The 14719-nt window shown below is 39.1% G+C and overlaps 1 long non-coding RNA gene across 2 annotated transcripts in view; it reads right to left on the bottom strand.

Moving 5' to 3' along the window:
* The window catches only part of LOC129677615 (uncharacterized), a 20365-nt gene continuing 5646 nt past the window's right edge, over nt 1-14719 (bottom strand). Inside the window, exons 4-6 of one of the 2 annotated variants that reach the window (XR_008720223.1) lie at nt 14531-14717; nt 1631-1709; nt 1-247 (exon numbers count right to left, since the gene is read on the bottom strand). This is a non-coding gene — a long non-coding RNA (uncharacterized LOC129677615). Of the gene's footprint in view, nt 248-1630; nt 1710-5853; nt 6193-14530; nt 14718-14719 lie in introns of those variants that run through there. The other variant, XR_008720224.1, reaches the window with a different exon arrangement.

Consider the following 14719-nt stretch of genomic DNA (forward strand, 5'->3'; position numbering starts at 1 on the left):
CTAAGGAGTAGAGTACAGAAATAATCTTTAGAGAGACTGCTACTATTTTGTTTTTTTCTTTTTCTTCAAAGTCTCTTTATCTTCCAGGACCTTCTTTCTCCTTTCTTTTGGCAAGCAAAAAATGGTGCCAGAGTAGTAGTTGTACAACGTGGAGATCCATAATTGGGTTCTTTACCCTTTTATGGTTGGTGTGTCACTCTGGGTTATGGGTACACATAGGCCTGGGACATTGAGTTCTTTAAAGGATCTGAGTATGAAGAACACAGAAATGAGATGAGAAAGATTAAAGTATGAAGGTAGCAGTTGGAATACAGAAAAACATAATCTCTTAAAATAATATGATTCCCCCCCCCCTCTGGACCCAGAATAATAATTAATTATATAACTGGAGCACACCTCTGTCCATTCCAACTTTCCTCCTTCTTTCTATCTATCTATCTATCTATCTATCTATCTATCTATCTATCTATCTATCTATCTATCTATCTATCTCCATCTCTTCTCCATCTCATCTCTGCCTCACTACTTCATTCCACATATCATACTAAATTCAAAGTCAGTAAGTCCAATGGTCAATGTAAATTCTATAGTGCAAGGACAAGACCACCCAGCTTTCTCTATTTTCATATTGAATTTGTCTGGTCATTGTTATTCATTGAGATACCCTTTTGTCTCCTTGATTTTGAAGAAAGTAGTTTGGAATGATCAAGGTAGTTAGCCTAGAATTTTTTTTTTTTTGAGATAAGGTCTTGTTGTATACCCTAAGCTAGCCTGGAACTCATTTGCAACCCAGGCTAGCCTTGATCTCATAATCTTCCTGTCTCAGCCTCCCTGGTGTTAGGATTAATAGTGTGTACTACCATACTCAGATCTAGAAATTACTTTTACTGACCAAGAATTAAAATTTAAAAACTGGTTTATAGGAGGAAATTAAATTGAAAAGGGAAGAATGTCCCTATATTCCTATTTCTGCCCAGGTAGTGCCAATCAATGAGAGACCACAGCAATACCCCTTTGAAAAGAGCAGAGAGTATCTCTTTGATACTATCCCTTATGGGGCTAGGGTGTCAGGCTGCCACAGTCCGGAGGCGGGGATCGTGGGTGTGGACTATGGAGATGAGCTTATTGCACAGAGCTCTACTTGTTACAGATCTTGTCCAGATGGGCCAACTGCACAAATCTCCCCTGTTGGAAGTCTCAAGAACAATGCCCTGGAAACAGCTACAGTACTGAGCAATAAAGGCTGTCCAACTGGGACTCAGATCAGGGAGGGCATCAGCTGGTGCTGGGTGCCAAAGAAGCCAAAGTACCAATCAACATAATAGACCAAAGGAATTCACAAAGCCACTCAGAGCTAGTGCCAGGTGGAAAGTACTATCCTTCTCACTGGAGCCCTTAAGCAAAGGAAGTATTTGCATAATGCCAACATCAGATCCAGAACAAACGGCTTTCATTTTCTACATTCTTCCCACATATGTAGAAATGCTAGGTCTCACTGAGGTGGTTTGACATTTAGCAATCTGTTCAATCACAAAATTGTTCAACTTGCGTGTTTCTTACCAATGAATTGAGAAAAGGTGACTTAAGTGTCTCATTTAGAAGTCATGTCCACTTATCAGGTAATGCTTACCTTCCAGAGAACATACTGTTTTCTGCCTGAATCAGTCTGATGTGATTCTGAGATTTAAACAGCATTTTAAGGCAGGATCCTGTGAAGATAGTGTTTCAGGTATTTTTATTAATTTTTGTTAATACTTATATTAGATAAATATTTCATAAATATATTTTTCAAGAGGAAAATCTTTATTTACTCAGTTGTTAAGGCTATTGGTGCCTCCATCTTCCTTACAGCTTTCTCTGCCTTGTGCAATGCCCGTGGTTTAGCCTCCTCATTCCCTTTAATCTACAAGTCATTTTGTACACTCCAAATTCACAGACCAAGCAAAAACAGCTTTCTAAGTGGAAGAAGTGTGCTGAATAAAATATATTCCTTTGTCTTTCCATAAGCATTTTCCCACCTATTGTAAAAGAACAGGCACTCTTCTGTTTATAGTGTTAGACTGATTTAAAGTTACTTTCTCTTTTTGTTGATCCATATAAATGCCTCAACTGTATCCAGAATATATTATTTCTTCTGGATTTCTTACATGTATGCCCAACACTCTTGATTGTCTTTATCAACATTAGCATTATTAGTCTTATCTTATTATTTCTGGTTACTAAAATATCAAAAATTATACTTCACTAAGCTGGGATTGATCTTGTTAGGCTGCACTGTTGAGGAACACTAACCAATCTAGTGCAGGAACCACCCAGGGATCAGCAAGCAAGGTTCCACTTACTGGTTCAATGGAAGAAATAAGTAAAACAAGTTTTTTATAGAATAAGTTTTTTTTGAAGGCAAGAGATGCATTTTATACAACTTGTTAGCTTGCACAGCTCCTGGTACCTAATAATACACAATATGTGTAATTAGAATAAAAGCCTATCTTCCCACTTGCTATATCATATGTGTTTATTTATTCCCTTTCCATTAATTTATTGAACACAGAAAAGGAGATCTGGAAGAAACCTTACAATGTCAGAGCTTATACAGATATATACATACACTCTTCAGGTATAACAGAAAAAAAATTAAGAAGGCACTAAAAGGTTGTAGGTTGCATCCCTAAAAAAAGTAATATTTTAATTAAACATTAATAATACACCATATATTAAGGCTAGGATCAAATATATCTGGACACAGGGGTCTTTTATGAGACTGTTTCTCCAACCAAGGACCATTGTTTGGATATAACCTAGAACCCCTGCTAGGATGTAGCCCATGGCAGGTCAGTATCTAAGTGGCTTCCCTAGTAAGGGGAACAGGGACTATTTCTGACATGAACTTAGTGGCTGGCTCTCTGACCTTACCCCGCCCCCACCCCACCCCCCACCCCCCGCCGGGGAAGAGCAGTCTTGCTAGACCACAGAGGAGGACATTACAGCCAGTCCTGAAGATACCTGGTAAGCTAGCTAGGATCAGATGGAAGGGGAGGAAGACGTCCCCTATCAGTGGACTTGGAAAGGGGCAGGGAGGAGATGAGGGAAGGAGGGTGGGATTGGGAGGAAAAGAGGGAGGGGGGCTATGGCTGGGATACAAAGTAAATAACCTGTGATTAATATAAAAAAATAAAAATTATTTAAAAAAAGACTAGGATCAAGCTACAATTAAAATACCAACCACTAGATAAACAACATCAATGACAAGTGAGTACAGTAGTGAGAATTTAGGCAGCACAACTCTCTGCTTCCCCCTGTTCTTCATGTTGTTTCTGTTGAGGAGAGAGTCATCTCTAAAAGGAAAGCAATTAATATGTTTTTCCCTGCCTCACACTCTGCTCTATGACAGTCTCTAGCTAGAATAATGTTTGCAGTCTACAAATATGGGCTGATGGTTTATTGGTCAGAACAGCTTGTTAGCAGATCTTGAGCCAGGGGCAAGAATGTTCTCTGAGCCAATTCACCCTCATAAAGAATTTTCCCCATGGAAAGATAAAGAAAGTCTGCTAACATGAAACCACCTGAAGAAGTCACATGAGAACTCAACTATCATCACTGAGTAGTTTTTTGTTTGTTTGTTTGTTTTTACATCCACTGCTTTCACTTCTAATTCCCTGTATTGTTAGACTGTGTGGTTGCTACTTATAAGCAAATCTCACTATTAATTTCCTGGAATAAGGGAAAATTCCTGCATCACCTAAATCCAGGGGCCATTTTGTCTTATAAAATAGATCTGGAACAATATAAGCATATTCTGTATTTTACTAGTTTTCATTCATGACAGCTTGGTGTTGACATTGTGATGCTTTAGTATCAGTCAGAACCTAGGTTCAAATGACAATTCCCTCGGCTTCAGTTTCTTCCTCCTCAAGTCCACTAGAAGGCTTTGAGAAATTCAGAACACAGTAACTACATGACCTTGACCACATTATTGAACCATTCTGTATTTCAGTTCTCACACCTGTTAATTGAAGATAATAGCAACTACCTCATCCTGTTGTCGTGGGAATTCTACAATGCATGTATTTTACTCAGAATTTGGCATACAGTAAATTGCTCAATAAAAATTAGCTATTGCCTAATAGTCTCTCTTCTACATCTGTCAAATTTCTAACAGTTGGACCTGTTTAGGACTCCAAATTTCTAAAATAAGTATGGGCTTCTCTCTGAGCCCACACCAACAAAAATGGCCAGGCTAAAATCACTTATCTTTTATATTTTCAGTCTTTTCAAAGTACTAGATGCCTATTCACATATAGTACACTTTAAAAACTATGGAACCATGGGGAATTGCTGAATCCCTCTGAGCCTTAGTCAACATTCCTAGAACTGAAGAAGTCACATTCTTCCAGTGTTGCTATATCTTGTTGTGTAATCCTCCCAATCCTGACAAGGGGGACTTCTACCTACTCAGTCACCTATGCCAGACATCTTGGAGTCAAAGATCTTTAACAACTCCTTTTACAGACTTCAAATAAGTTAATTAATCACCAAATCCTATTGAATATTCTACTTTTCAAATAGTCCCCCTTTTCCCTATCATCTCTGACTTTATCTTCTCCAACCATTGGGTCCAAGGGTTTCCAACCCTCCACACTATTGTCAGTTTCACCATAAACAGTCTCACACATCTGCATTTTCATCAACAGCTTCTCCACAACCCAGGAAAAACCCTATGTTCTTTAAATGACCTATACTGGATTTTCCACCTTGTCCCCACCAGTGGCAAAATGCGTTCTCCATTCAATAATGGTACTCTATCTACAGCATCTCGAATCCAGCCACAGATCCTGTCTCACAATTCATGCTTTTGTACTTACTGTTCCCTAGCATTCAAATACTTCCCTTGACTTTTGCCACCCCAAGGATTTTTCTCTATCTGTCAAGACTCAGCCAGAAATCATGTTTTCTATGAAGCATTCTCAAGCCCAATATTCAGGTAATTTTAAACTCACCAGCAATGCTCTGGACATAGCCCTATATAGCAGTTGTGAAGTTATACATGCTCTTTCACCTGTGTCCCTCACACAGAAATTTGAGTTTGAAGCTCAGGAATCAGAATGTTTTCATCATTGTATAACCCATACTAAATCCATACATGAAATTAATTAGTGTTTCCTAGATATTTTTTAAAGTAATAGACAACGTAGTTGCTTGATTTTTTTTCAACCATTCAATTCTTACCAACTATAGTTTCTTTGAAAAGGGTCACATTATTCAAGTGCCACACATTCTTGCATGTTTTGTTTTGTTCTGTTTGTTTTTGGAGGCTTTGCCAACATTTCAGTACCATTTCATTCTCAAAGCAAAAATTTGAGCTAAGATAACATTGTATCCAGGCTAGAAAAGATGAAACGCTCAAAAACTTTAAGTAACTTACTCTAGTGTCAAAAAAGAAGCTAAAATCAAGTTTACTATTTCACAGCATTGTCTTATCAACTGGGCAAGAGATTTTCAAATCATCTTTGTTAGGTCCCAAGGTCTTGTGGAAAGAAAAAGCAGGTGCCCACCCATATCTTCCCATACACATGCATATTCAGAGTATGCATACACATACATATTCAGAGTAACTCTATGTTTAGCCTATACAACAGCATATTGTTTGGGAGAAGTAAGGAGACAGTTTACTGTTTTTACTATTGCTTTAAATTTGTGAAAATCAAAACTGTATTGTCTGCGATGTTCAGATATAAACCATTCAATGTCAAGGGGTGCTCCAACTATATTATCTCGCTGATATACAAAAGCCTTGTTTGGGGATATGTGAATTAGGTTTTTAATACCACGACCAAAATATCTGACATAAACAACTTAAAAGAGAAAAGATTTATTTTGGCTCATAATTTCAGTGTGTTCAGTCCATGTCCCAAGTGCGCTTAGGGAAAATATCATAAGGGTAACAGTGAGAGCACTTCACATCATGGCTGATTGCAATGGGAGCTATTCACTTGATGGTCCACAGGAAGAAGAGAGGGGTCTGTTGATGCTTTGCTGCTTTCCTTCTCCTTCTCCTTTCATTCAGTCTGAGACCCTGACCCGTGGGTTGATGCCACCCACATTAAGAGTAGATTGTCCTTGTAGTTAATCTGCCCTGGAAATGCCTTCACAGAAGCACATCCAGATGAGACCTCAGTAATTTCTTAGGTGATCCTAAATCCAATCAAAGTGACAACGAAGATTAATCATCACTGGAAGAAATAGACTAAACTAAAACATAGCTGTGACAAATCTAATAATTAGGTGTCTTTTTTCTACTTAGTTTTTCAACTGATCAACCTATAGAATTCCAAAGTATGTGTTAACATATTTCCCTTTACACTTATTAACAATGTCCACTGGCTAATCTCTCTCATATCTGTCCTCAGTTTCTCAATATTCTTGAACCACTCCAGATACAAGAATCACTGCTAGATACACAGCTCAGACAATTAAGAAGATCAAGAAAGGTTGGAACCTTGGTCACAGTAATACATCTGTTATCTTGACTGCATTTGACACTCATCTTATTTTCACACAGAGTAACAAATATTTGACTTTCTTAGAAAACTAGTATCTTATAAGCTTTCCCATAAGGTACCCCACCCAACACATCACAATGTCTTATAATGCTAGCACCTGACACAACATAAGGATCTTCTCTAATCATTTAATCTTGTTTCTTTATCAAACATAGGTTATCATGGGCTTCACTAAAAGCTAAGGCCCTCATTTGAACTTTCCTTTGTTCTCCAACAAAGTGTCATTTATTAGCTACACAAATTCACTTTGAGACTGCTCTGGCTTAGCCTGGAACAGATTCATGCTAAAGGTAATTTTAGAGATGGATTGTGATTATTTAGTCCACTACATCTGCCTTTCTCATCTTTTGCCTGATACCTGTATACAGAAAAAGAGGAAAACCCAAATTTTGGTATGATGTAGGACAATAGTAAAGGTATTATGCTGAGCTCTATTTCTGGTAACTCAAGAGTTTTTTTCAGCAGAGCTTCTTCATGAAATTTGGGGATCCATTAGATTTATACTTCTTATAGCTTCCTCCCGGTGGGATCCTCATCTGTTATTATCAGTTGATGGGCCTAAGATTCAGGATGGTCCTTTAAGGGAGGAGACACTGTAGTTTCTTAATATATCATCAGCCTCTTAGGAAATATACATTTTTGACAGCCTGTCTTATCTCACTAGTATTTCAAATTTCAATTTAATGAGCATTTTTGACCCAAAAGGGACCTAATAAAAAAGAGCAATTAATCACAGACTAAATATCTTTTGCTTCTATCTGTTACAAAGATAAACTTTCTTCAAAATACCCTGTTGGTGGAGTCATGTTCAGGGAAAAGGAGCCAAGTAAGAGAAAAGTGGTCAAAACTAATGAATATGTCTTCAAAATGTCACTGACACCATGTCTGTTATTCTTCAACCAAGTCATAACCAGTTAGGAGTTTAGCTACAATACTGATTTTTCTCTTTATTCATCTTTGAGGTGAGGGATATATTGTGAAAGGTGATAGGTAAGTATTGACCCCTTGACATCCTCATTTGCTAGCCTTCTAGCCAGCTAAGACTGGAATAAAAGATGAAAATAGTCTAATTAATCCCCTGTAAGGATGTCTGATTGTCCTTAGAAGCTACAATAAAGCTATACTACTGCCTTAGACCCACTCAGAGTACAAGAGAGATCTTTTAGTCTATTGTTAAACCTAAGCTTGATTTAAGAGATGAAACTTGTTGGACCATTTGCCTTAGTAAGACTACTCTGAGAAGGATAAGGAATCACTACTGGTTGAATGCCTTTCTCGACATTCTCTACTATGCCATTTTGGATCTACAGGGAAAGGAGAAAGTTTGTTGCAAACCGGCATAGGTATCATTTCTCTGAGTCCCCAGTTACACAGAATGTCTACCTATGAAACTGAATTTCTTTGCAGGTGCTAATATTATAAAGTCTCCCGCACTGATCCCAGGTAAGGCAAATCCCTTCACCAAAAAATTAAAGCTACCGCTGAGTGACCATTGTGAGGTATTCATGCAATTAGAATCTTCATTAAGATAGACAGGTCTTCTTCTGCAGACATCCGTACCATTCTTGGTACAATGAAGGTAGGCAATAAATAGCAGCTGAATGAGCAAGTGTACCTATAGCAACATAAGCATTTTGCCATACTGCTAAATCTCTCTAGTTAGGAGGACTAATAGGTAAATCTTATATTTGTGGAAGTGAGGGTCATGGGCATAACAGGGAGAGGTAGAGAATATGAAACCACAAGACAATGTGAGGCAAGAATCTGCAATAGCTTGTTTGGAGGTTCTAGCAGGGGAGCGCAGCACCCTTGACCTAAGACTGGTCCTCCTCTCTTCGGGGAAGGTTGTCCTCTTTGACCTAGCGCAGCTTCAGGAGGGACGCATATGGAGCAGTGAGGGAGGAAGGGGACAGCCAGCCAGATCAGCAGAATCAACCCTGGTGATCAATGGGGTGACAGATGTAGCAGCCAGATCAGTGGACTTGGAAAGGGGTAGGGAGAAGATGAGGGAGGGAGGGTGGGAATGGGAGGGAATGAGTGAGTGGGATACAGCTGGGATACAAAGTTAATAAACTGTAACTAATATTAAAAAATAAAAATAAAGAATCTGGAGTAGGCCGAGGTTTGCATTGATGTTACCTTTTTATTCAATGGTCCTTCAGGGTCTAGAAACGCAGCCTACTGCCTGCCTAACATATATATATATATGAATTCCATATCTAGTATTAAAACAAAAAGGCGATTTTAAAATAATTTTCTCCTCTTACAGTTGAAAACTTCAAAAGATTTCTCTTCATGCATCAGAACACAATCAACCTTCAGACTGGCTTTCACCTACCAACATTGTATCATCTTTGGATTCATTCACAAATGGTCATGAAGTGCTTTCCATTACATGCTAAGTATTAAAATACTAAGTACATAGACTACACAGTAAAGGGGCAAAAACACCTCCTGTCCTCAGAGGTCCAATAGTATGGCAAGAGAGATAAAATCTGACTAAGATATCAGTAAGTAGAAAAATGGAGAAAATATGCAGATATCTGTGGTGGAAGTTAGGAAAGCAGATGTCCTAGAAGTCTTTCTTGGGACAGAGAATTGTGACCTGAATGAAGAGGTATGAAAGAAACATCCAAGGAAACAAACATATTAGGTGAATGATTGGTTTTGTTTGTAGACAGGGTCTCACTATGCAGCCCTGGCTGGAATGCACTCTGTGGAGCAGGCTGCTCTCAAATTCACAGAGATCTACTTGCCTCTATCTCTCCAGCCGAGCAGGAGTAGGACAGTTTTAAAACTGAGAGAACAGATATTTGAATTTTTCAAAAAGAAGGAAGAAGAGGAAGAAAAACAATCAAACAAATAATGTAGAGAACAAATGTAGAGGAACAAGTTTAGTTCATCAAGTGAAAATGGTGGTATCTTGGAAAGGAAAAAGCAGTGGGTGCTATAGGATCATAAAGCAAGAGACTTAACTTAATCTTGGAGATAAGGTAGGACCACTGTGGAAAAGTGACACTTAAAGGGAGACTTGAATACCTGATTACCCATGATGAGGAGTAAAATAATATGAGAAATGAAGAGAGTCTGTAGCACACTAACCTACTGCTTCAGCCAAAGCAGGACTCAATGCTACCAATAATTTTGCCTACCTGCTATTCCAGATGCCTTTTCTTCATAGCCAAGTCATGTCTAACCTACTACATTTTTCCTAAGTCCCACCTTCTGTGATCATAGGCAGATATGTTGCTTCGATACTTCTATTCCAAATTTGTCACTTAGTATTTTAGAAGGTATGTTATTTGATGAGCATAGTGTTACATGCCTGTAATCCTAGCACTGTGGAGGCAAGAGGGTCAAGAATTCAAGGCCATCTTTAGCTACATAGCAAGTTCAAAGTTAACCTGGGCTACAAGAGACCCTGTCTCAAAAACAAACAAAGAAACAAACAAGCAAACAAAATGTTTATTTGGTATTGCTAAGACTCAACTTCACATATATCCCCTAAACTCCTTATAAGACCCTTCAGTATGTGAGCTCTCTTCTATTACTTAAGCATCACCCAGAATACCTAGCATGGCAATGAGCACATTATGTTTGTAAATGAAGGGATGGATGATACACCGGTATCTCTGAAACCTCCTTCGTAATTTACAGTTACCCAGGATATTTACAAAAGGAGAGGGGTCTGCTTTCTCTAAAATAATTCTACCACACTCATAGAAAGACCTAAGATCTGAAGTGAACAACTGCCTCCCAATGGTCTCTGCTCCTCACCCCCTTGCAATTGTGCCCCTTCCCCCAATCTACCTTTTATTGTTTCTTCTGTCTCCTGGTTGTCAGCCAGGATGAGAAAATGGTCTAGATGTCCTCAGAGACTTACACCAGCCTGGACTGCTCTGCAGTGCCATGAAGGGCCAGGACTTTTGTTTACAGCTGGGAGCCTGGTGAGGCAGTGAGCACAGCTGACAGCCCCGCTCTGAAGCAAACATCAATTTTCCTCTGTCCTCTTAGCCAAGTTTCACAGACAAGCTCTATTGAAAGCTGCTTTACCCTCCTGGTTCCCACTGACATCCCACCCACAACTCTGTACTGGGAGAAGCTGGGTGTATCTCAGCTTTGTACCTTTTAGGAACTGCTCTTACTCTCTTCTCTGTCCTCAGTTACTAATCATTTTATCTCAACTTCAGGGCCTTTAAGGAATATGTCCTCTGAGGTCCCCATACCCTAAGCTCTATCTGCTCTCTCACATGTAAAAACAGTGTCATTCACTCATCCATATGGTAAAACACAGCTGCAAGTAGATCAAAACCACTGTTTCAATGTATAGTTTGATTATGATTTGAAGCTCTGCCTTTTTCCAGAGTGGTAAGATACCTTGTCATTAAATGCTTGTACTTTTACACACATGTGCACACACATAGTCTTTGCTTTCAAATGGTTTTCCTACTCTTAAAAACTGTAAACAAGGTAGGAAAAACATCTTCTAAAAATAGATAAGATGCACTGTCACATAATCTGGCCTCCTGCTTCCTTAGCAGCTTTGACTTCTGTGGCACTCAAGGAGTGTAATCAAAAAGCTCTAATACACTCTCAGCTCCCTCTTGAACCTATTCCACTTGCTTGTATTTTATGCCTTCTGACTAGCACCTTCAACAATCAGCTGAAGCTTTTTTATGTGGTTTTTCAACCTCTCTATGGTCCTAATTTCCTGATGATTGTGAGATGCTATATACAATAACTCGTTACAACAAGGCTTCTTATGGCATCTGGTGGATGGAAAGAGGTAGGAAGAGACTGTCAATTTCTAGTAAACATTTTTGCTTTTTTTGAATTTGACTCGCTCCCTAAATTTGACATGGTCATCGCTACTAAATAATGTACATTTCACTCAATGTCTTGGTTAATAAATACTGTTCTAAAGAGAAACCTATGTTTGTACTTGAACCCATAACCGATGAAGCACTTTCTTTTAAATGATGCACTGTACTTTACTTAAAATTGCACAAGTACAAAAAGTAACTATAGCAGTGAGGCATCTTCACTGTTGATGAGATTTGCCAGTTTTTAATTTAAATTTGTATTTTATAATTTATTCTCACTTTTTAAATTTAATTTTTTTTCACAATTTATAGCCCCCTCCTCAATTCCCCTAGTCACTCCCTCTTTCCCTCTTCCCCCCACCCCCTTCCCCTAGTCTACTGAAAGGGGGAGTTCTCCTCCTCTGCCATCTACACATAGCTTGCTAAGTCTCATCGGGACTTCCTGGATCCTCTTCCTCCGTAGCCTGGCAAGGCTGCATCACCAGGGGTGAGTGATCAGAGTGCAGTCAACAGAGTTCATGATAGAGGCAGCCCCTGATCCCCTCACTCAGAGATTTACATAGAAACTGAGCAGCCAATTGGCTACATCTGAGCAGAGGGTCTAGGTCCTCTCCATGCATGGTCCTCTGTTGGTGCATCAGTCTCTGCAGATCTGGGCTCAGATCTTTTAGTTTTGTTGATCTCCCTGTGGGGCTTCTGCCCCCCCATGTCTGTTTATTCTTACCCCTCTCTTCTTTCATAAGATTCTCTGTGCTCTGTCCATAGTCTCAGCATTTGTTTTGATCCCCTATTGGATGAATCCTTTTAGAGGACCCTCTATAGTAGACTGCCATCCTGTTTCCTCTCTTCCACTGTTTCTGGTGTCTATCCTGTTTGACATTCTGAATGAGATTTAAGCTTCCTCCCTTGGGTTGTCCTTAGTGTTTAGCTTCTTTAGGTCTGTAGATGGCTGTGGTATATCAGCTATCAAAAACAAGAAAATCATGAAATTTGTAGGCAAATGGGTAGAACTAGAAAAGTTCATCCTGAGTGAGGTAACCCAGAAACAGAAAGACAAGCATGGTATAAACTCACATATAAGTGGATATTAGCCATATAATAATGTTTTGTTCTTAAAGAATTATTTTATTAAGGGAACATTCAGAGCAATACAAAAGACGGAAATAGTACAAACAACCCTATGTCTACCGTTAAACAATTTAGATATATACTTTCAAGTACTACTAGCTTGTCCTTTTAAACATGGCAGTTAACAGTTTGAAAAGCCATAACATTTATCACTTCTGTGAAAATGTAGACTATAGCTGGAAATTTCAAACATGAGGAACTTAGCTGGGGAAAATGATTCAAAGCAACCACTCGAGGCAAAGTTCCAATTACTGGCTTCAACAATCCCTGGCGTAAATAGTCTTTATCTTTCTGAGTTAATGTATACGATGAGTGGCTTTACATGATCCCTCCAAGTAAAGTGTTGCTGACAAAACCATGAATTTTGGCATGTTTCAAGCTAAACTATTATCTCAGGAGGAGAAAAACAAGGGATCATGTACAACTATGGCATCTATAGATCATCTAAGGTTATCGCTGACTAGGTTCAGTTCTCAATGGTTTGGTCATTTGTAATAGCCAGAAGCTGGAAACAGCCCAGATGCCCCTCAACTGAAGAATGGATGCAGAAACTGTGGTACATCTATACAGTGGAGTATTACTCAGCAATGAAAAATAAGTAAATCATGAAATTTGCAGGTAAATGGTGGGACCTGGAAAGGATCATCCTGAGTGAGTTGTCCCAGAAGCAAAAAGACACACACGGTATATACTCACTCATATAGACATACAACATAGGATAAACCCGCTAAAATCTGTACATCTAAACAAACTAAGCAAAAGAGAGGACCCTAACTAAAATGTTCAATCCCCATCCTGAAAGGCAAAGAGGATGGACATCAGAAGAAAAAGAAAATAGGAAACAACCTCGGAACCTGCTACAGAGGGACTCTGAAAGCCAGAAGAAAACAGGAAACAACCTTGAAACCTGCCACAGAGGGCCTCTGAAAGCCTCTGCAGTATAGACTGTCAAAGCAGATGCTGAGCCTGATGGCCAACTGATGGGCAGAGTGAATGGAATTTTATGTAAGAAGTGGGAAATAGTAAGAGCTGGAGGGGACAGGAACTCCACAAGCAGAGCAACAGAACAAGATAATTTGAACACAGGGAACTTCCCAGAGACTCATACTCCAACCAAGGACTATTCGTGGAGATAACCTAGAACTCTTGCACAGATGTAGCCCATGGCAGTTCAGTGTCCAAGTGGGTTACACAGTAATGGGAAGAGAGACTGCCTGTGACATAATCTGATTGGCCTGCTCTTTGATCACCTCCCCCTGAGGGGGGAGCAGCCTTACCAGGCCACGGTAGAGGACAATGCAGCCAATTTTGATGAGAACTGATAGACTAAGATCAGAAAGGAGAGGAGAACCTCCCCTATCAGTGGACTTGGGGAGTGGCATGCATGCAGAAAGGGGAGGGAGGGTGGGATCGGGAAGGGAGGAGGGAGGGGCTTATGGGGGGATACAAAATGAATAAAGTGTAATTAATAAAAAATTTAAAAAAAAGAAATATCCTTTCAACCTCAGATGGAGTCATAAGGTGGTAATTAAGTTACAGAAGAGAAAATGTGTATCATTAAAAGTACAAAACCCCCCTTGATTTTTTTGCCCATGGCAAAACCAAAATACAGATCCAGAGAAATTTATGAGACTAGCTTTATGAAATTCCTATTGAATAAGGAAATATAAACAGATGAAAGAAAGACATCCTTATTATAGGAATGGCATTTTGCTTGGCCTTAAAATATTAGGATTAGTTTTTAACTTGAATATTAAATAATCACTATTTTAAAAATACTAAATAAGATGATTAGAACAATTTCTTAAACCTTTTTTAGATTTAAATTTATTTATTTATTTGTATGAGCATGAGTGTTTTGCCTGCATATATGTATGTATATCACTGTGTGCCTGTTACCCACAGGGGTCACAAAAACATATCAAGTCCCTGGAACTGGAGTTACAGATGGTTGTGAGCCACCACACAGGTGTTAGGAACTGAACCCTCGTCTTCTACAAGAGCAAAAAGTGTTCTTACCTGCTGATCCATCTGTCCAGCTTCTACTTGATATTTTTAAAGTTTGATTATGATTTGAAGCTGGAGCACACACATATTGACTCATAACTGTAGGTACTACCAGTTCCAGTAAATCCAATGCCCTCTTCTGGCTTCAGTGGTCACCAGGCACATACAGAATGCACAGACATACATGTAGATGAAGCACCT

This window comes from Psammomys obesus, unplaced genomic scaffold (assembly GCF_907164565.1).
Source record: "Psammomys obesus unplaced genomic scaffold, mPsaObe1.curated_primary_1811, whole genome shotgun sequence".
In the NCBI taxonomy this organism is placed as follows: domain Eukaryota; kingdom Metazoa; phylum Chordata; class Mammalia; order Rodentia; family Muridae; genus Psammomys; species Psammomys obesus.